We start from the raw sequence: 22,955 nt of genomic DNA on the forward strand, positions 1-22,955 counted from the left end.
GGAAATGTGTATGATTTATGAAACCAGCAGTGAACTGATTTGGTGAAAAATCAGAAATTATTAAAACGATAAAATGTAAAAGAAAACTTCTTTTTGCTATTTCCAAACATCTGCACAAAAATCCTGCCAAAATTGAAAATGAAATGAAATACCTACATTGGAAATTTCATTTTTCACATGAGCATGAGCCATTTGTGACAAGAATAAAAATAAATTTAAAACAGCTGTTTGTCATTTCATTTTAGTCATTATTCTGGTATTTCATGGCCAAATCTAAAATGAAAACGCTAATAGAGAAAAGAAAATGCAAGCTTCAATTTGGCTTTGGCTTTTCTTCATGAAATGCAGAATACATATCAAAACTAAAATCAAAATGCAGTGCTTACGTTCTTATTTCTTTTTCATAGCAATTGGCTGCGTATCTAATAAAATTAAAATGAAGATGCAAAATGGATAAATCAACAGTAAAGTGACAGTTTGCATTTCAGTTTTTGGCGTGGATGCGCTTTAAGTGTTAGAATGAAAAGACAAATGCAAACGAATGCAGGCACCACCTGCTGGTGATATACTTTTCATTTCCCACTTTGCTTCTTTGTTTTCAAGTTGACCAACATGCAAATATCAAATGGCCTCAGAAAAAAGGGGTATCAGACCAAACACAAGCCTGGTCGAGCATATACTGGTTCATATACCTTAGAAAACTATTGTGTATTCTTGATATAAACACCAGTATAACATTTTCACATTTTTTCTGAGGCTGTTTGGTCTGCCTCCCATATTATGAAGCTAACCAGTTGCTATCACAAACATTTGTAAACAGGACAAAGCAATACTGACCTATTGACTCTGTGAAACAGCAAAAAATGAGTTAATGTTACTCATATGTCCAGTAGGAGCGACCTCCTCATCCCTTTTCATGCATTTAAACTCTCAGTGAAGCTGAAGTCAGCTTCTTTTTCACCAGCTTCTTGTTCAAATTTTCCCATTCCACCTTAAAGATGCAGCAGATATGATTACATTCCATGCCCTCAGCTTCTTGTTGTGAACGTACACTGTGTGTGTGGTCACTGTTTGGGGAAGGCACAACAAAATGTGGGGAAGGCCAACGTTTTCACAGAATGAGACTAACATGCACACACGGCCGGACTGGCTACATTTTTACATAGAAAATAGTTGTCTGCTGATATATTAATGTTTAAAATGTTGAATATATCACTGTTAAGATATGACAGGTCAAAATAAGATTTTTCAAAATTTGCTTTATAGAAGCAAATCTGAATTTAGGAATTTTATCTTATAGCATCTTATCTCAAGTGAGGAAATCTTAACCTGCTCTATTAAAGCTGGCAATCTGGTACCAAGCAAATGATGATGAACTGACATGCACAGCTGAAACATAAACCACAACACTGAGGTCTCTTAGCAGATTTGATCAGCTGCATTTAAAGTGCAGGTGAGAAGTGATGGTAAAAGTGTGTGGGATCAGTCTATGGTGGATGTTGGAAAGGATTTAGATCAGAAACCAAATTGTGCTCAGGAAAGGAGTGATACCAGATTGTTTTGGTAGTTTATAGAGAATTAAGCTATGTTCTTAACCACATGGACAACCTGGATAAAGACCTGAATGTGGTTTAAATGTTTTTTTTGACATTTGGAACAAATGGAAAATCATGCATATTTGATTTTTCACCAAACTGTTCCTTCAAGTATTAATTCATTTTACTCTTTTTCACTAAATATTATGGTTGGAGTGAGCTGGGGCACCTGACTGGATTTTGCTTAGGGCTCCTAGATGTTTAGAAAAGACCCTGATATTTACATTCATTTATTTTTTAAAAAAGTGAATATTTGAACAGCAATTATTATAAACAGATTATGTTGGCTCCCTATTAAAATCCAATTGATCACCAACTGATAATCTCAACCAACTAAATAAACCACTGAATGAAGTATCTACACAGCAGTGAAGGGGTAATTAGAGAATTGTACCACTAGGGGTCGATATTAGCAATTCAAATAAGACAGAAGTGAGAAATGTTTTAATTAACACTTCTGTGTTACTGGAGTGACGTTTCTGTTTTCTTTCATATTTTTCTGTCCACAAGTGGAAGTAGTACTGTCTTACAATCCATGGCCATTTAATGGTACGTCTGTAAGTCCTTGTTAAAATAAATAATAAACAAAGTAAATAAATGAACTTTTTCATTTACTTCATTTGACAGGTTGTGAACTCATTACTTTTGGAATAGATGATTGGAACGAAGACTGGATGTATTATGGTGCAGTGAGCATGTGCATTTTTAAAATGACCTTAAAAGTTCTCAAGTTTAAAATGATCATTAAAAGGGTCAATTAGCATTCCAGGATAATGATGCTGAACTTTAATTCAGTTTTACTTTCAGTATTTTTCCTTTTTTAAAAACTTGATTTTACTTGATTTCCTGCAGTATAATTTTGTACTAAGGAATTAATAGTAATAACAACAAAATTAAACACAAAAACATATCTTTTCATATTATTAGTATCCTAGAGTAATAACAAAACAACAACAAAAACATCTATAATGACAGTACTACTATTATGACTACTACTACTACTGCTGCTGTAGTATTAATATTATTACTACTATCAACACTACTACTACTGCTATAAATTACTATTTTTGGTACTACTACTAAAATAAATACCACTACTATTGGTTCTATTACCACTACTGCTGCTATTGGTACCAGGACTACTATTTCTACTACTACTACTATTAGTACTACTACTACTGCTTTGGTACTACTACTACTATTGGTGCTACTACTATTAATATTACTAGTGCTAAAAAAACCCCAAGTATTGGTACTATTACCACTATCACTACTACTAGTACTGGTACTAGGACTACTACTACTACTACTACTACTACTAGTATTATTGGTACTACTACTATAAATACCACTACTATTGGTACTATTACCATTATTAATACTATTACTACTGCTATTGGTACTATAATAACTATTACTACCACTACTACTATGACTACTAGTATTGGTACTACTACTTACTGTTAGAATGAAGGTACAGAACTGTTACTGGGGTGGGACCCACAAGGGTACATCTCAGTACCTTTAGTCAGGGAACATAACTGTACCATAATCCATTGAAATTATATTTTCTGTGTTGTATTGACACACCCTGTCTCATCTCCAGGCTTTTTATTTTATTGTTCTGTTTTAAAACATTCGGTTATGAAAAGGTAGAAATACATACTTTTCACCTGGGGACATTTATGGTACACATTATGGTACACATTTATGGTACACAGGACCTTACAACCACTGTTTTTATCTTTGAGGGAACATTTACATAGTCTGTACCTTGATGAATGAAAACTGTACCTGCAAAGTACCTTTATTTATAACCGTACACTATTAATACTACCAGTACTGCTATTGCTATTGGTACTACTACTTTTAACACTACTACTACTACTACAATGAATACTATTACTACTACAATTGGTACTATTACTACCATTATTACTACTACTAGTACTGCTGCTATTGATACTACTACTTTTAATTCTATTAATTCTGATACTATTATTACAACTACTTGTACTACTAGTACTATTACTACTATTGGTACTACTAATACTATAACTGCTACTATTAGTGTTACTACTACCATTGCTATTAATATTAGTACTACTACCACTATTGGAATGATTACTCCTACTATTATTACATTTATAATTATTATCAATATTATAATTATTATTTCTATCACTACTATTATTACTGCTACTACTATTATTACTACTTCTACTATTATTATTACTGATATGAGTTCTCTACATACTACCATTGCTACTATTGTCCTACGTCTAGTACTACTGTTATGAATGCTACCTCTAGTACTCTTACTACTGCTGTTGCTATTGTTGTTGCTGCTACTACTTTGACTCCTAAGGACTCATACAATGATTAATAATCCATTCATATTAATAGTATAGTAATATAGTATAATAATATAGTAATAATACAAACAACAACAAAAACATTATGAATTATGATAAATCTACTTCTACTACTAATATGAGCAATAATAATAAATCATTTTCCTGCTAATAACAATTAAAAGTCAATTAATATTAATAGTATACTTTAGTAACAATAACAATTATTAATATGATAACTGTTGGATATATGTAACAATGGTGTACACTTGTAACTGTATTCTTAACAGGCATGTTAAAGTATCTGGTGTAGGCTAAAGCTGTGTGAAACCACATGGCTCCATTTCACTGGAATAGAATACTAATGTGCCTTAAATGTGGGGAAGATCGCAAAATGTCTCTAATATGTATTTTCCTGCAGGTAATAATAGCTTTATAATATAATATGATAATAATAAGGTAATAGTATTATATTTCAGTGGAGAGTGGAACTGTAAACCTGTTAGAAACTGCAGACTCAGCACAAATCTTGACCTGCACTGTCACATGATCCTCTGATGTGTGTAAGAGTGTGTTTAAAGCAAGCAGCTGGTGTGTACAGTCTGGAACGTGTGTGTGTGTGTGTGTGTGTGTGTGTGTGTGTGTGTGTGTGATTCAATAATAGGGTCAGTCTTTCAGCCCCCTGGCTGCTCAGATCAGTACAACAGGAGCAGATGTCCACAACAACCACAGGAACAGCTGGACTAAACAAACCGCATGCTGAGTCAAGCAGAGGTCCATGAACACAGTGCTGAGTGTGTGTTTGTGTTGTGGAGAGTTTCTGCAGGACGTTGGCCTTTATTCATCAATGTTGCATAAAAAGGAGCCCAGATTTGAGCACCTTTAATAACGTTTGAACTATTCTGCATCTGATTCGTGAAGCTTTCAGATGACATGAAAACAAATGGTGATTTCAGCGTACAAGAAAAATCAGCTTCAGTGCGTGAAATCAAGTGCCTGCTGACCAGCACCTCATTAACCCCTTAAACCTCTGATATTTTGGTACAACTGGTTAAGCTATACTTAAGACATACAACGTGTAATAAAGGCCTTTTAAGGGGTTAAATATCATTTACATAAAGAATGCCTCTGGAGAGCCAATAAAATGACAGCTTTCAGTGGCTTGTGAAACAACAGCTGTTCTCACTGACAGAGTTTGAGGTTGAGCAGTGAGTGCACAGCACCCCCTACTGACCACACCTTATAGTATTAAAATTATAACTACTGGAAATGTGAAATAAGGTATTTGTGATTTTAATATGGTAGAATGAAGTGATTATGTAAAATAACTTGTTTAATTGCTATATTTTCCCAGTGTATGAGATGCTTCTTCACTAGCTGTGGTTTGTATTATTTATTTTGTGGGTGAAGTCAGTAGTACAGCACAGTGTAATATGCCTTTAAATGGAACGTGGAATAGTTGCAGCGTTTGCTTATACCAATGTGCATGTAAGATAAATACATGCACTACTGTACTGGATTGCTATGTGCAGAAATTGTCAGTGTTACTATTATTTTCTATTTTTATTCTTATTGGTGAACCCCAAATCAAGCATTTTTTTTAGGTTGTTAAACTATTACTTTTCAAATTTACACACATTCTTACCAAATATATGTTTGATCAGATATATCAAAGATGAAATTGATGAATAAAAATTTGCCTGTGAAATTTCTACATGATAAGATTTTACCATATGCAACTTTGATGAATAAGGATGATTAGGTTTGTATTTGCTGTATGTTTGTATATATGTATTGCTGGAAAAACAGCAGTTCACCCAGATATACATGTGTAATTACATAAGAGAAAATATGTTATTACAACTATCAAGATACACTTGTGTAATTACACGAGTAAAAACTAAAGTGGATACACATGTGAATTTACAGACGTACCACTGTAATCCATCTGTAAGTCAATATATCACCAGTAGTTACACTGTTGTTGCATGCATTATTAATGTGTTACTAAACTGTTATTACAGAATGTAATATAAAATGGGACCAGTTTCCTTCTACTTCATCCACTTATAATGTTTCTGTAGTTTGTAAAATGACTTCAAAAAGCCAGATATATTTGTAAATGAACTCTGTTCTGATTGGCTGCCCTCTTCACAAAGCACTCTGGGCTGAAACTCTCCTTATAACTTCAGCATTAATGGGAGGGGCTAAACTACTTTAGGCTGAATAGGCGGATATATCTAATTGCACTGCTTTTTTGGCTGTTTTCCCTGCTTAGTTTTCATTTAAGAACTGTGCAGACTATTGACTAAACATTTTTCAAACCTTACATAATAATACAAAGTCTTTTTCTTCTTAAAAGTGTGGAAAATGAAATTATGTTTAAATTCTGTCATATATGTGGCATGCTGCTGATTGTGTTAGACATGTCTTTCCTATACTCTATACATATACTTCCTATAACTACAGGCACATTGACAAACAGCATCCACATATGGAGGAGTGTGGGGAGGAGGAACATTTGGCGAGGTGAATTAGAGGTTGAGTGTAGGACTGTGAGAATTCTGCTGCAGAAGTTTTCTTCTCCTGAGAGTTTCGTCTTATCCTCTGGAGCAGAAGGTGTTTACAGTAACGTCTTCATTTCTAAGAACCGACAGGCTGCTGCTACTGCGTCAATTCATGGCTCTGAAAAACAAGCAGGTTCCCTGATCTATTTAGATGAACCCCAGCCTATTCTTGGATATATTAAAAAGTTAGTGGACAGTTGGTTCTCAAAGTCGACATGTTGGATGTGGGAGAAATGGACAGGGGTGAAGATTTGAACAACTTTGACAAGGATTAAATCATCGGATCATCTCAGAAACTGCAAGGCTTGTTGGTTGGTCAGCAGTGGTGAGTACATACCAACAGAGGTCAGAGGAGAGATAAACCTTCGACCAACGACAGGGCTTTGGGCACCCATGGCGACCTCATCTGGTCTGAACCAATGAAAGTGCTACTGTGGCACAACTCAAATATTTAATAATGGTTACAGGAGGAATGTGTCACACAGTGCAGTGCAAACAGACAGGTCAGAGTGCCCATGCTAACCCCTGTCCACCATTGATGCAATGGCCTGCAATGGGCATGCAAGCATGACAACTGTCCTTGCTCTAGGCAATGTTCTCCTGGGGAAACCCTGGGTCCATGGGTTCATGTGGATGTTAATTTGACAGGTGCATCTTACCTAAACATGATTTCAGACCAGGTACACCCCTTCGTGGCAAAGGTGGTCCCCAATAGCAGTGTCCTCTTCCAGCTGTTTAATGCATCCTGCCACATTGCACACATTGAATGGTCTGAGGAACATGATGAAGCATTCGAGATGTCGCCCTGGCCTCCAAGTTCCCCCAATCTCAATCCGACTATGCATCTGTGATCCACAGCTGGTCCACCAACTTAGGGAACTTAGAGAATGGCTGTTGATGTCTTGGTGGCAGATAACACAGAGCAAGGGTCTTGTAGAATCCATGCCTCAGGAGGTTGGAGCTCTTTTGGTGGTACATGGTGGACCAACAGCATATTAGGCAGGTAGGTGTTGCCAGGCCTGTGGCAAAACATGGCAAAATTGTAAAGGATGGTTTTCCTTTCCATAACACAAAGCAATTACATCAATATGTTTTGAGCAAATTCAAATCATAATGAAATATATCCACAAATGTAGCATGAGATTGAAGTTTCCACACAAATTCCCCACTTGATTCAATCAGCTACGCATCAAAAATCACTCACATAAAATTACAGATTCCTTTTATTTTCTCCATCGAAAACTGAGGCAAGATTTAATCTTAATGATCATAGGATGGATTGAGGTAAATCTCTCAGGTCAGAAGCATTGCTGGTCTTTGCTTTAATGGATTTTGCACTTGGTCCTTGTACTAGATAATCACTCACAAACAGAATCCACCAATACTTTTGGTGCCTTGTTTGTTAATGGCTCAATCTTGATGGTTGTTACATCTCTTTTTTCTGTTGCATGAAGAATTCTTCAGCAAAATTCAGAGAACCACAGAGTCTAGTCATTAAGATATGATGTCCAATATGAAGAATGAATAACCACCAACTATACTGCATCATTCTCAGTAAGCCATTAAGAAATCCCCCCTCACCAATTACCACAACCAGAAAGATGGCAGAGAGTTAACAGATAGTGGCTTCATATGAATTAATGCAGTCATATTGGACACCTAAAATGTTGTGCACAAGATTATAACACATTAAAATGTTATCCAAAAAGCTTAATTCAGACATGTTACTGATTACCAGTACTGGCTTTATAAACCATAATATTAGCACTGCAAAAGCATTTTGATATCCCTGTGTACTAAAGTGTTACTTTTTTGCTTGGCTCTTTGGTTTTGTTTTGTAATCTGTGGCTCCAAACTGTATCCTTCAGGAAGACCACGCTGGGTTCCACAATGGCTGCCCCAATTCCCTCCCCCATTTTGTGAGGACTCTGTGTACCATCACTTGAGAGCGATTCCCACTGATATTGAACTCAACAGCAGCTTCAGCAGCCTGAAAGAGTTTGGATTTATGGGCTAGAAAGTGCATGTCCTGGAGGCATATCTGTTTAACTACTGCTGCCTCTGTTTTTCTCCCAGGGGATTAGAGTTTCATTATTCTTCCAGACTTGCACAGCTTTGTATCCAGAGGTTTAAAAAAATGATCATAGAGAAAAGAAAGAGGGAGAGATAAAGAAGGGAAAAAGAAGCTGCGCAAAAGAATATTCAAATTTAACGACCCATATTTTGCCACTCGTAGACAAACATAGAAATGATCATTGCTTTCAATCCAGTTTAATCACTTTCTCAATGTCACAGCTGCATATCTTGCTCATTTCAGTAAATGATGACCTACATTTGGTGCCCAAGGGAGAAGTTACTGATCTGTAAATCTTCCATTATCCAGCAGCGTATGGACAGAAATATTCAAGTTCACCTTGTGGCCAATCATGCGATTATATTCAGAAAGAGATGTGCCTTTCGATTTGTTTGTTTAGCAGATGTTCTGGAGCATATTGTTGCCAAATATAAATGTACAGACAGTCCATTAAAAATGATTCAATTTTTGTCATGTTCATGGAAGCTAACCTTTTAGCGCTCTCATTTTCTAACAGTGATCAAAATTCTTTCAAAATTTCTCTATAATTTAATCACTGAGATAAGATTGTAGAAAAAGCCTTGGATTTCTTTACAGTGGTGGTGATAGGAACAAGGAGTCATGGCATCTACAACCCAAATATAACCATTATATTTACTTTACAAAATCACCAGTGAACCTACACATCTTCTGATCTGGTAAGTAAGTGGTAAATCTCAAAAAAAAATTGTTTTCTTTGGGCTTTGTTTTGCCTTACAATGCCCTGTATGTATCCCTACACCATAAAAAAAGTTTAAGCAGTTTAAGGGACTGACATAAATAAAGCCATCAACATTCAACTAACCCTCCTCTCAGGTCGACAATATCATATGCAGCATCAAAGGACATCATACATAAAAGAATAAACATTGCATACTACAGACTTACATTCATTTTTCCTGGAAGGCTAGTGTTTTGCCATTTCAAAGAGGGCTCTGTTGTGATCGTATCCCTTTCAGAAGCTTTGTGATCCAGCCTCGAACTGCACTGTCTTTTTGGAGACTTTGTGGAATAGATCCAACACTGAATGTCTTCTGCGATTATTTATCCATTTCTCCAGATTGAAAAGAGATATTTTTGTGCTTAGTAGTGCTGTTTGCTGGGCACTAATGCCTTAGGTCAATCAGAGGCTCTGTTTCTGACTCATTCACCAATCAGAGGCTGTGTTCCTGACTTGATAACCACTCAGAGGCTGTGTTCCTTACTTGTCGCCCATTCAGAGGTTGTGTTCCTTACTTATCGACCAATCAGAGGCTGTTTTCCTGGCTATTTGGCCAATCAGAGGCTGTGTTCCTGACGTTTTGGCCAATCAGAGGCTGTGTTCCTAATTTTTTAGCCAATCAGAGGCTGTGTTCCTGACTTGTCCACCAATTAAAGGCTGTGTTCCTGACTTGTTGACCAGTCAAAGGCTGTGTTCATTACTTGTCAAACAATCAGAGGCTGTGTTTCTGACTTGTTGACCAGTCAGAGGCTGTGTTCCTGACTTGTTGACCAATCAGAGGCTATGTTTCTGACTCATCAACTAATCAGAGGCTATGTTCCTGACTCATCGACTAATCAGAGGCTGTGTTCCTGACCTGTCAGTCAATCAGAGGCTGTGTTCCTGACTTGTTCACCAATCAGAGGCAGTGTTTTTGACTCATCGACTAATCAGAGGCTGTGTTCCAGACTTGCCAATGAATCAGAGGCTGTGTTCCGGACTCATCAACCTATCAGAGGCCGTGTTCCGGACTTGTCAACCAATTAGAGGCTGTGTTCCTGACGTGTCACTGGAACAATGCCACCCTTCTGTGAAAAATAAAAGCAAGCCTCTACCATGCAGCATTCACAAAGTATTTTTCTTTTATCTACTAAGTCCTTTGATGTCACATATGACATCAACAACATGAAAGGGTTAAACAGTACATTTTGCAGAGATGTAGAAAAATCTTTGGAAGTTCCTAAATGTTTTTGGCTTGGATGCATGATTTTGGCTAAGCATAGAATCTTTACATTGTGTGGAGTTTCTGTGAAACCCTTATAAGATTTTTCATATTTGCACATCTCAAAAAGTCATTCTTTAAGAAATCCTTGAAACCAAACCAAGTTTTTAGGGGAACAAAAAAATCTGGAAAAGAAAATTAAAATAAAAAACCAAAAATAATTGTTTTATGACATTGCTAGAAAGAACCCTTTTAGGTACCGTGATGTTTAATTGTAGTTTTGAACATCTATGAACTTTGATACGTATACATAACACTTACTACAAATCCTGCGTTCACAATGCTATACAATTTGGGTGCATTTTCTACTGATTCTCGTAGTTTGAAACACATATGAAGCATAAATGATCAATCACGATGACAAATGCTGAAAATGTAATGGTGCATAAACAAAAACAAAGAAGCAGTACACCAAAGAATGAGTATATACTTTTTTAGCTTGGACACTAAAGTGCTCATATTCTAATTTTAAATACAATTTTTGTTACGGTTCTTTTAAGACTTTGAGTAAATGACCTCTGTTTTGATTGGCTACTCTTTATTGTGCCTCATTCTGAAAGCTGAAACACTCCTTAAAATCTGTTTGGACTGGTCCTGGGAATTTAAGGGGTTAAATAGCAAGGCAGACTTGTTTTTCCACAATATGGGCCCTTAATGATCAAAATGACTAGTCGCTAAAAAAACATGGGTAAAAAATAGTTCACACTGGTGAGTTACATGAGGAACCACAAAGCTTGGTAACCCTTGAATGCTGGTCTTGGAACATTAAAAACAAACTGACATCATGGAGAAAGAGGAGGATGGCATTGTTTAATGAGGCAATTAAGAGATTCAGTGCCTTTTATTTCATGTCCAGAGGCTGTCAAAAGTTTGTGCCTTTGGTTATAAAGCCTGAAGACAAATAATAAAGGACACAAAGGGCATCCCTGTCATATTCCACAATGTGCTGCCCACTGACAAAGACCTAAATCTTAAGACTGGGTCATAAACTCCCAGTGCTACTGATTATAAAGAATTAAGCTAATATAAAGCTAAGCTACATCCTATCCTGTCTATGTGTATTGTTTGCAAAGCCTCCAGACTTTGGCCTGCTCTCTGCTTCTACACTGACTGGCCACATTGTTAGAAAGCATCACCTTGTAGCTCCACCTTGTTAGATACTGTAGTCCTGTTAATGCACAGTGTGTTAGTCATCCTTTAGCCCTTCATCAGTGGTCAGTTTCTGACCACAGAACTGCTCTTGGCTGGCTGTTTTTGGATGCCGTTCCAGTCTTAACCTGTTATTTACAGTGACGTCTATAAAATCCACAGCAACTATGTCAGTGTCACTGTTATGCTGAGAATGATCCACCAACCAAATAATATCAGGTCAACAGCAGTCCTGTGGCCAAAAACTACCCAATGATAAGGATGGGTATAATATCCAGTGTGTCCACCTGTAATGTATACGCATGTATTTTAGGTTTATTTGTGTTTATGTGTTTCATTCTCTCCCAGTCTCTCCCTTCATACCTGCTTAGCCATCAGTCATGTGAGAAGGACCTCTGACCAATTAGACACCTTGCTGGTGTAACTGAAAGGAGCTTAAGCCTTAAAAGGAGGCCTTCAGGATGGCTGAAATGAGAGAGAGGAATGTTACCACATGCATGCTTTTGTTTTAAGTATTTAACCAGTACTTCCTTTAAGTTATTTTAGTATGTCTTGTTAGGGGAAGTACTTTTGTTTGGGGTTTTACCTGCATGCTTTTAACTTCATTTTACAAGAGACTGATTGTTATTGTTACCACCTAGCATTTCAAACAGGTAAGAGGGGCACACCTATACATCCGCACCATGTACAAGTCTACACTATCTAGTTCCCTAGGTCAGAAGGTGGTCACCACCACATGTACATGTGATTACTGACCAGGGAAGGGTAGAGTAGTTAGCCTTTATTTCCTTTTAGCACTTTTTTCAGAGTAGGCAAGTATGTTTTGATCTTTTCTTTGGTGCCATCCACAGTTTGATCCTTGATCCTTTGACTTTTGCACAGTACTGCAAATATAACAGTTATTAGTAAGTATCCTACTAGTTATTTGAATACTATAAAGTTGTTTTTATTACCGAAAACATTCTTTCCAACTTTTGGTGATAAATAACTAAAAATCGTAATCTAAAGTAAAGAGGATGAACCAGACTGGTTCTCTGTATTTTAGCAATGACTTTCTTTGTGTCTGCCATCCCTGTGGTTCAATCCATCACTTGTCAGAGAGTTGGAAACGGACATGAAATTTTCATAACATGTTCTTTGGAGGGATTTGAGAGGTTCTTTTTTCACAGCGGACCCAAAGCACCTCTAGAGGACCCGGCTTTGACAATTTAGTTCAGTAACCTGGAGGGAGAGAGCCTAGCCAAGACAAGCTGAGAGTTGTGGAGTGCATACTGATCCAAGACATGTCATAAATGTACTTATTATTAATAGAAATTCAATACAAGAAAGAAAAGAATAGACATAATGACAAATTTATGACATTACATTATTCAAATGTAACTAATTGGTTATTACATGTGCTAAATTACACTAAGACTCAACGTATATTCTGTATTTATAGGTTTGAGTCCTCATTTCTGACAGTTCTGTTTATTTGGGTTTCCATAAATTACAAACATGGCAAAAATATGTTTTTTTGTTTGTTTTCAAGAAAAGGAGACTGTAACAATAATAACTATTCATCAAACTATTTACCAAATTCAAATAATTTTCAACAGAATTTCTTTGCTTGTTTTAATCAGCTACAAGTGAAAAATAATTTGGTATGGCTTTATATCAAGGAAGACTTATTGGAGATTTATTAAGGTCTTGTTGTTTGTCCAGTAAAATCCATTTTTTAAACTTTATTAATTATAATATGTTTTGGTAAATAATTGGTGGTCTGCTATGTGAAAATCACTGGTTCCAATAAGACTGTTATGGAAACTACTGATCATGAATTATCATCTAAATTTTTATTACTGTAAAATTGGCAACTCCTGATTCATATAGGTTCACATCAAGCCCCATGACTTCTGGAGTTTATTTACTTTAGTGCTAATAAGAGCTAATGAATCAATGAGTCACCAATAAATAAATAAAGCATCACAAACTCAATACCTATTTATGGTACACTATATGGCCAAAAGTATGTGGACTCCTCCTAATTATTGAGTTCAGGTGTTTCAGCCACACCCACTGTGAACAGGTGTATAAAATCAAGCACACAGCCATGAAATCTCCATAGACAAACATGAACAGTGGAAAGGCTTGTACTGAAGAGCTCAGTGACTTTAAACATGGCATTATCATGGGATAGCACCTTTCCCACAAGTCTGTTTGTGAAATTTCTGCTCTGTTAGAGCTGCCCCTGTCAACTGTATGTGCTATGATTGTAAAACTGAAACATCTAAGAACAACAACAGCTCAGCCATGAAACGGCAGAAGCAACATCAGCACAAGAACTGTGTTTCTGGAACTTCAAGAAATGGATCTCTATGGCTGAGCAGCTGCACACAAGCCTAAAATCACCATGTGCAATGCCAAGTGTCGGCTGGAGGGGTGTAAAGCACATGACTCTGGAACAGTGGGAATGTGTTCTCTGATGGACAAATCAGGGTTTGGTGAATACCAGGAGAACACTACCTACCAGAATGCATAGTGGCAACAGTAAAGTTTGGTGGAGGAAGGATAATAGGCTGGGGCTGTTTTTCAGAGTTCGGGCGCCTTAGTTCCAATAAAGGGTGATGTTAATGCTACAGCATTCTAAGATATTACAAAGACAATAACTGCTTCCAACTTTGTGGCAGCAATTTGGGAAGACCCTTTTCTTATGACGACAAACTGAAGTCCATGAAAACGTGTTTGGCTGTGGAAGAACTCCACAGATTGCTTGACTGAATGGCTACAAGGTCCCACAAAGACACTCCAACATCTTCTGGAAAGATTTCCCAGAAATGGGAGGCTGATCTATCAACAAACCCCATATTAATGCCTATGGTTTTGAAATACGGTGTCCATGGTCTCCACATACAATAGAATATGTACTAATACAGGTCATAATGAATAAATAAACCATTTAGAAGTGCCTCATATAAAAAGACTGTCACAATGGCATGAAAAAAAGATGCATAAATGTATTCTTCAGAGCATGACATTCCACAAAAACCAGAGGGCATTGCCCACAGTTCCCAGCTTTGTTCACTCAATGTGAAATTGCTCTGTTGGCGTTTTGGCTTTTGACTTAAGTAAGACTCAACCAATCCTCCGAAAAAAAAACAACAACAAAAACCCCATAAACTCGTGAGATATCATTTTCCAGCTGGATAACATTACGCTCATCTCAATGGCACTGTGTCCCGTGGGTCATAATGCAGCTTTGCCGTCTCTTATCTCCAACAAGCAGATATGTGTTAATCGTGGTGGGTGTCACTCTTCCTTTCATGCGGATACATTTCCCACAGAAACAACATTGTGTGACTCATTCAGAAGACTGAAACACAAAGAATCCCTATTTTGAGAGGCGGCGAGCGCTAAAACTGGAACTGTGATGCGCTGTTTATGGTGGTGGAGGGACTGCAGCATGCCCAGTAGTAGTTTATGACAGGATGTTTTGATCATGCGTCTGTTTTAGGCTTTGCACCATGACGGACGGGTGAATCAGCAACTGATTCAACCAAAATGTCTCCAAATCTCCAGCACGGGGATATCAAAGTCACAGTCATGCACACTTTGGAGACGTGTAGCTTTTCAAATTGCTTTTCATACAATATGAAATCACTTGAAATATACATACGGGCCCTTTAATACATTAAATGGTCCATATCTTATGAATTTCTTATATGTTATGTTTTTTATGCTTTTAAGCCATAATAATGAAACCACCTCCTTGTTTCTACACTCATTGTCTATTTTATCAGCTCCACTGACTGTAAGGGAGGACTTTGTAGTTCTATAGTTACAGACTGTAGTCCATCTGTTTCTCTACATACCTTATCACCCTGTTCTTCAGTGGTCAGGAACTCCACAGGACCACCATAGAGCAGGTGGTGGATCATTCTCAGCACTGCAGTAACACTGATGTGGTGGTGGTGTGATGGTGTGTGTTGCACCGGTATGAGTGGATCAGACAGAGTTTTTAAACACCATGTCCACTCACTGTCCACTCTATTAGACACTCCTGATAAAATAAAAGAGTTTGCTATGGTATATAAACATAGCTAAAGTTTTAAAACATATCCCCATTCCCGCAATCATCTATGGAAAACTAAAGTCTATTTTGAATTTATTGTTTTTGTGATGTCATGAAAAATTAAGGATATTATATTTACATAGCCCATAGCAGGTTTAGCCCCACCCATTCATACTTAAAAGGATTTTTTTTAATTCTAATGGATAAAGAGAGGTTGCAAAGTGATCCCATGCAAATGAATTATACATAAAACTTCACAGTTGTTATACCAAGCTAGACACATTGATAAACATGGAGCTGAAGCTAAATATTTCTCAAAGGATTAGCACATAGCTGGTAAGTCATGGTACTGCACCAGCCATCTCTGTAATGTTTTATAGGGAAACCACATATCGCTGTTGTTGGAAGAAAACCTCGTATCTCCAAAATGATAACTTTACAGGAGAAGGGAAAAACAAACTTTACATTTAATGTTGGTCAATGGAACCAGAATTGTTTCCAAGTCATTTTGGGCCATTTCTTTTGGTCCATTCATCATGAAATTAAGAGACAATGTGAAGAGTAACAGGCATTTTCAAATTATGTTAAAAACTGAAAAACGTCAAAAATGGAGATACAAGGATTTCTTCTGACAGCAGCGATATCATTGTTCGAAAATATATGTGTGAAGTCAGGTGTCTTCTGAATGCACCTAAAGTTCAACCTACAGCCCATTCAGCCCATGATAAGTCATGGTGCTGCAGCAGGACCCACCCAGACAGTCTCCATGGCAACAACTGTCAATACATCATACATTTGGATCATAAAGGCAGCCAAATATCTCCACAATCTGTGATTGTTTTCGCTTTCTAGATTTCTGCAGAACTTGCTGGCATTTGTCTAAATATGTAATCACCTAAATGTAAACAATATTATTTAACGATTTGTGCGTTTGTTGCTGAAAATTACAGTCAATGAGCTCAAATGAGCTTAAAATGTCCACCATAATTTACCATATTAATGTAACCATTCATTTTCAGCTAGTTAGATAGTGAAATATAACATTTGAAAGGTATAAAGTAATTGGACGCTGGACATTTTTAGAGTATAGATCACATCATGAGAGAAAAAATTAGGCATTTACATTTATTGCTGTATTAGTGGTTGTTTTGACAAGCGTTTGAGAGTTTGCTGGTTTTTTGTAGTCTCTACCTTGATGAAAAGCTAACTTTTAGCCAATTTTTTGTGGTGCTGTTCATTTAATTTTTAGAAAACGTTTATACTTCTTAGTTTATTAACCTATTCATTGACATTTTCATTATCAAAGAGACATATTTTCCATTATTCTGAATATGCCGACAATTTATAAAAAAATGTACTGCCTATATTCAGGAAAAGTAAATAAGTTGCATGTGAATGTGTTTTTTTTAGTCTTTATGGACACTGTAAAATATAATTGGTTGAAAAAAAACTAAGGTTAAAACAAATCTCCATTATTTCACCCAACTTAGCTTCACATTGGCATAATTATAAATCTCTTGTCAAAATGAATTTAATTCAGATATATCAGCTTCCAGGCAAATTTAAGAGAGAAATTATACTTTGTTATTCCAGCCTGATGTTTGACTACAGAGCCAAAACCAGCAAACAAGAAATGTGAATTATCAGCCCTTTTAATTAAATGTACTACAGTATTTACTATAGAGCAGAATTTCAATTGAGCTTAAAACACAGATGGCATTTGGGTATCAGGACTGAGCTGATATCAGCAGAAAGAATACAGAAAAAAAATTAATCTGATTCAATCTTGAAACCTATTTATGCTGAAACAGCTCTCACTCACACTGTGTGGATGTCATGCTGTTAGCTGTAGGTTTCATCCTGTGGGGCAGTAAAGCGACTGAATACACACTTAAAAAAAATGGTTCTTTAAGGGTTCTTTAGTAAAGGTAACAGTTCCATTGAGATCATCCAGAAAGATCATTTTCAAGGTGAAAATACAGCAGAAACAAGTATTTTGAATAATAATAATAAAAAAAAAATCTAGGGTTCCCCGGTGAAACCTGACCATTTCCAGCCCCGCTTATCTGTTAAAGTAACATTCACATTTCAAATTCTGGTCAGATTCTGGTGGCTTCAGGCTGATATTGCTGCATCCGTCCAGCGGTGGGCGCTGTTGCTGCGCGGCCGAGGCTGGAGGAGCGGCGCGTGGGAGACGGAGGCCACGTGTCTGCTTCAGATGACCTTGATAAAGCCGAGTGTGAAAGAGAAGGAGGCTGCAGGGGCCGGAGCGCGCGGCTTGGCAGACAATGCGGCAGCGGTCGGAGCTATTGATTCAGTGAAAGACTGCCTGAGTGAGAGAGGTAGAGAAAGAGAGGGAGAGAGAGAGAGAGATGCCGAGCCCCCTGTTCTTCTCAGTGCAGGCATGGTTTTCTATCTCAGCATACCACACCCTAAACTGACGGATTGCTTGTGGGCTCTTGGGGTGATTCCAAATACGAATCCATTATTCAAAGAGGGACAAATAATGGACTTGATGCATTTGTCCACCCTAAATACCTCCAGTACTATTTGTATTCATAGTTTTTCTTTTAGTTTTTCACATTTATTTTGGAGAAAAAGTCTTATGTTGTTGCTGTGGTACATTGACACATTAAGCAATTTAAGTTTTATTGATTATTAGATTACAGGTTCATCCTTTTGGTGGTAGACAGTGTTTATGAGCAAGAAGACACGCAAAATTTGGTAGGTTACTTTTGACGTTAAACTGTTTCCTCACTGTTTATTTTTATGGGGACTAGCAAAAAGTGGACATGAATCGAAAACTGACCTCATTTTTTTACCTTGTAAGCTCATATTTGTGTTCATATCATATCATTTAAAAGACAAAATTCTTCAGTTCTTTGTCCATTCAAAATGTAATGCCATGCCTCTAAAAGGTGTTTTGGTTTTTGATTACATCACTGTGCACCAGCGGGCAGGGAAACATAAAATTAACCAATGATATCATGTTGGACTTCGACAGTAAGATATTCGGCATCCATGGCTACCAAACAACATCAACATAGGATTTATACCACTGTTGATGTCAAACACTGGGATACTTAAACTCTTGCCCCCTGTTTCAACACTGGCCTTACAAGCCATAGTCCACTTAGCCTCAGTGGGATGCCCAGTTTTATCTTCAGGATATTGCGAGTTCCATGGTCCGTAGTCCAAGAGAGCATAATTGGCCTCGCTGTCTGAGTGCATAGGATGGCCCTCCTTCCCCACGTCACTCAGCGTGACGCTAGCCAGCACAGGTGGTTAGTGTTCTCCTCCGAGCGTGTTTGGCTGTCCAGTGATGTTGCGTTAGCAGCAGTTTGAAAAGATGCTGTGGCACTTCACAGGTCTCAGAGGAAGCCTTTCGCCCTCCTAGGGTTGGTGGCATCATGTGATTGAGGGAGTCCTAACTAATGGAATTGGACCCATCTAAACTTGGGAGAACACTGAGAAAAACATAAACAAGTACATAAAAAATAATGAACATTTTAAATTTGATTTGCTGGGTTTTAAGGTACAAACAACTCCATCTGTTTTACATGACTGCTGATGCAATTTCATCACTCTCCTTGGCTAGCTAGCTCGTTAGCACGCTAAAGGCTACATGACTAACAAGAGTGAAAAGGAAAGCACTACAAAGATGGTTCTACTCCAAGTTTGAAGCCAGACAGAGCAACTGTTTACACATGTTATGGTGAAACCTCTTAAAATCACTTTGCTTTACAAAGTTTGCATGGCTAGCTGATTAGCTCATAGAGGCTAACCTAAGTAATCCACTCCTCACTGTTCCGTCCTCCCCATCTGCACCAAGTGGACACTAGCGTAACACAGGTGTGATTCCGCTTCTGGTGGTGGAATTTTTCATCAACGCTCCATTGAAAACGATGAAATATCTGGTCAAATACCTTCCGCCAACATGGGAACGAAAATTAAGGTGTCTTCACATTAAGAGTTGTAGACTGTCCCATATGTTTACTTCACAGATCATACCCAGAATCCATCATTACACACTTCCAGCACCTCAAGCCCAGGACCAAATAAACCAGGCCCACTTCTGGATTACACACAAATGCAAATACAGTCAAAAAATATCAGTTTCTCGAACAGCTCTTATAGTCTCCTCTCTTACTCCATGCATTCTCTCGTAATGTGGACGCAGCACTATGCTAGTAAAATATTGATCTACTAAAGCCAGTGTGGAGCTGTAGAAGGCTGTTTGCTGGCCTGTCAGGGTCAGGTTTCTGGATACCGAGTAAGCCTAGGCCTGCACTGCATTACACTGTCAATAGCAAATATCATATGGTTACAATATATAATGAATCACACCTACATTCAATTTACATTTTACATTCTTCATTCTGGAAAACAAGACTGTGCACAAAGCAATGGCATGCTTTTGTTTCCACCATTGCTCCTATGTCTAAGGGTTAATTTGTGCCTCTCAACATTCATCCAAAAAAAATCTATTATGGAAAAGGAGGTTGAACAAATTGCAATGAGTTGACTAATTAAATGCAAATGGCCTGAGTGACAACCATCCCCGGTGGATGCTTGTCATTGCATAATCATTGTCAGTCAAATCTTCAGAAACCAACAAACATACAAACAAAGCAATATTGTCTCTGGGTTTCTAATTAGGCCGTGATAAAGATGCATTTTGTCAAATAAAAGAAGCAATTAAGCAATAATAATGATGTGTCAGACCCAAACTGTCCATCCTCCTAGTTTGAGTGGCTGAATCTTTAAAAGGCTGCCATTCATTATCAGAAATGGACCCTTGACAACCCGCAATGGCTGACCACTGGCGAGTTTGACTCATTAGCTGGTAATTAGAGGCATTTCGGATTCAGATCATTGATTACTCGGGATGTAATGATTGACACTCTGACACCGGTTTAATCAGCTCACCATCCAGAACCTGGCTGCTAGCCTCCAAGGCTAGGTGGATTTTTTTTTTTCTTTTCTGAGGGAATTCGAGAAGACTTCATGCTCAACTCCGCGTTCTCCTGTACCTGAACTTTGGCTCTGCTCAGTCCCCAGAGACAGAGGAAGTCAGTGACTCACCAGCAGCTCTAGAGGTTGAGGAATCGCGCCGGCATTTCCAGCCAATTAAGCTGAGTTTTGGATAGAGAGCTTCCTCTAGCTGTATGGGTTCACTAGCGATGTTGTTTGACTGGCAAGTTGCAAGGACTGAAAAATAAAACCATTCTGGAAAATGACATCTTACATCTCATCATTTGTTGTATGCCAGACGCCCTGTGGCTATAACAGATTTGTGCTGGAGTCAGCACCTAAAAACGTATGCTGTGGATGCCGCTGGTACATTCAGGCCTTGAATATTTTGAGGAAAACCAAGGTGAACTGTTTAACAAGCGACAAACTACAAGATAGCTGTGTTTTATTGGCGACTCATTAATAATTTGCTGCCTTTTGAAAATCTTTCATGACCCTGAACTGGTTTTTGGGATTTGACATTTCCATGACAATACGAAACTGGTGGAGATTAGCTTTTCAGCACCTGCTAGCATTTTTAGCCGCATCTAGCTTGCTGTCATGCATCACCAAAGAACCAGAGCATGCATTAAAATTGTCAGTTACTTAGTTGATTGACCAGGCAGGAGAAAAGGTCGTCTGTTGGTCAAGCTTTTCCATTAAGTACTAGCAGTTAGCATATTCCTAGGGTTTGACATCCTAGCGGAACGTCACAAGACAATGCCAAAGACAAGACCTTGGGCTTCTGCTGCTTTTGTCTCTTCAGTTTCTGAGTCTCATCGGAATGACAGAGGAGCAGAAGAGGAAGCGGAGAGTCAATCAGTCAATCTCCCACAGCTGTCAAGCCCTGCGCTACGACATAATAGCTAATTAACTCTCAAGACACCAAGCCAACTCTGCCTCACTCAATTATACGGCTTGGTCGGAATAAATAAATTAATAAATAAATCATCTTTAGGCTGATGAAATGGTTTTTCATTTTGAGAAAGCATGTGTAAGGCATGTATTATTCAGAATGGCTCCAGAGCTGGATATTACCATTCACTGTAGCGATTCGCTTAGTTTCAAAACTTCAAAAGCTTTTATATATTTTCTAATAATGGATCCAACTGCAAAAATCAATATACTACTGTTGTACATGACTTTGGAAAGTTAGCTGACCTAGCACCTTTTTTTTTGGAAATATTACACTGGGTATTTTAATTGTTACATTTCGGCACAATTCAGTGGTTAACATAAGCATTCAGAGTGATTTGATGTAAATTGTGCTATTTTAGAGAAACCAAGTCAGTTGTTTACAGTGGTAGTGATAGCAACCAGACAGCTAAAGTGTTTAGTGCCTCTAACAGATATTTCACAAGATGTTAAGACATGAAACTGCTCTGCATGATGCCTAAGACATTGTTTTATGATAGTCTTGCAATTAGCCTTTGACCTAAAATATAATTTAAAGATGTTGAAGGCTACTTTGATGGTTTAGAGGTTCAAAAGTCTAAAACTGCTAGTGAAAATGTTTCTATTTTGCATTATTTTCTAATTTTATACACATTTTTCATTAAAAATTACATTATCAGTGTCACAGGAAAAGAAGACTGGATGCAAATGCAGTGGCTTTTAATAGCAGACAAAAACATACAGTCCAAGTCTAAAAGAACAGCAAACATGAGAACTGTGAAAAGGCAGGCTTACAACTTCCAAGGGTACTGACAAAGTTAAAAAAGAGGGCAAAAGTACAAGAAAATACAGCTCAGAATCTAGTAAAGACACCACAAACTTCGCAGAGACTGAAAGTCACAAGCCCGCTTTTAAAACCAAGGACTGATGAGGTCCAGGTGAGGAAAGCCGGGGCCAATAATCAGAAGTCCAGTGAGGCTGAACAAGGGAGAGAGGTGGGCGGAGCTTGGGATGCGACATTAGTCGCCCTCTCCAGGAGCGGCTCCAGGCACGAAGCGAAGGTGGCCAGGGGGGCGGCCCTGAGAGTACGCAGCTGGTCAACTGGGACGACAATGATGGACATCCCCGATGAGGTCCAGTAATCAGAAGTAATCAGAAGGTGAGGCTGAGGGAGAGGGAGCGAGGTGGGCAGAGCTTGGGATGTGACAGTCAGCTTCAAATGTTAAGTGCAAAGCAG

The sequence above is a fragment of the Colossoma macropomum genome, unplaced genomic scaffold (genome assembly GCF_904425465.1).
Source record: "Colossoma macropomum unplaced genomic scaffold, Colossoma_macropomum, whole genome shotgun sequence".
NCBI classification, from domain to species: domain Eukaryota; kingdom Metazoa; phylum Chordata; class Actinopteri; order Characiformes; family Serrasalmidae; genus Colossoma; species Colossoma macropomum.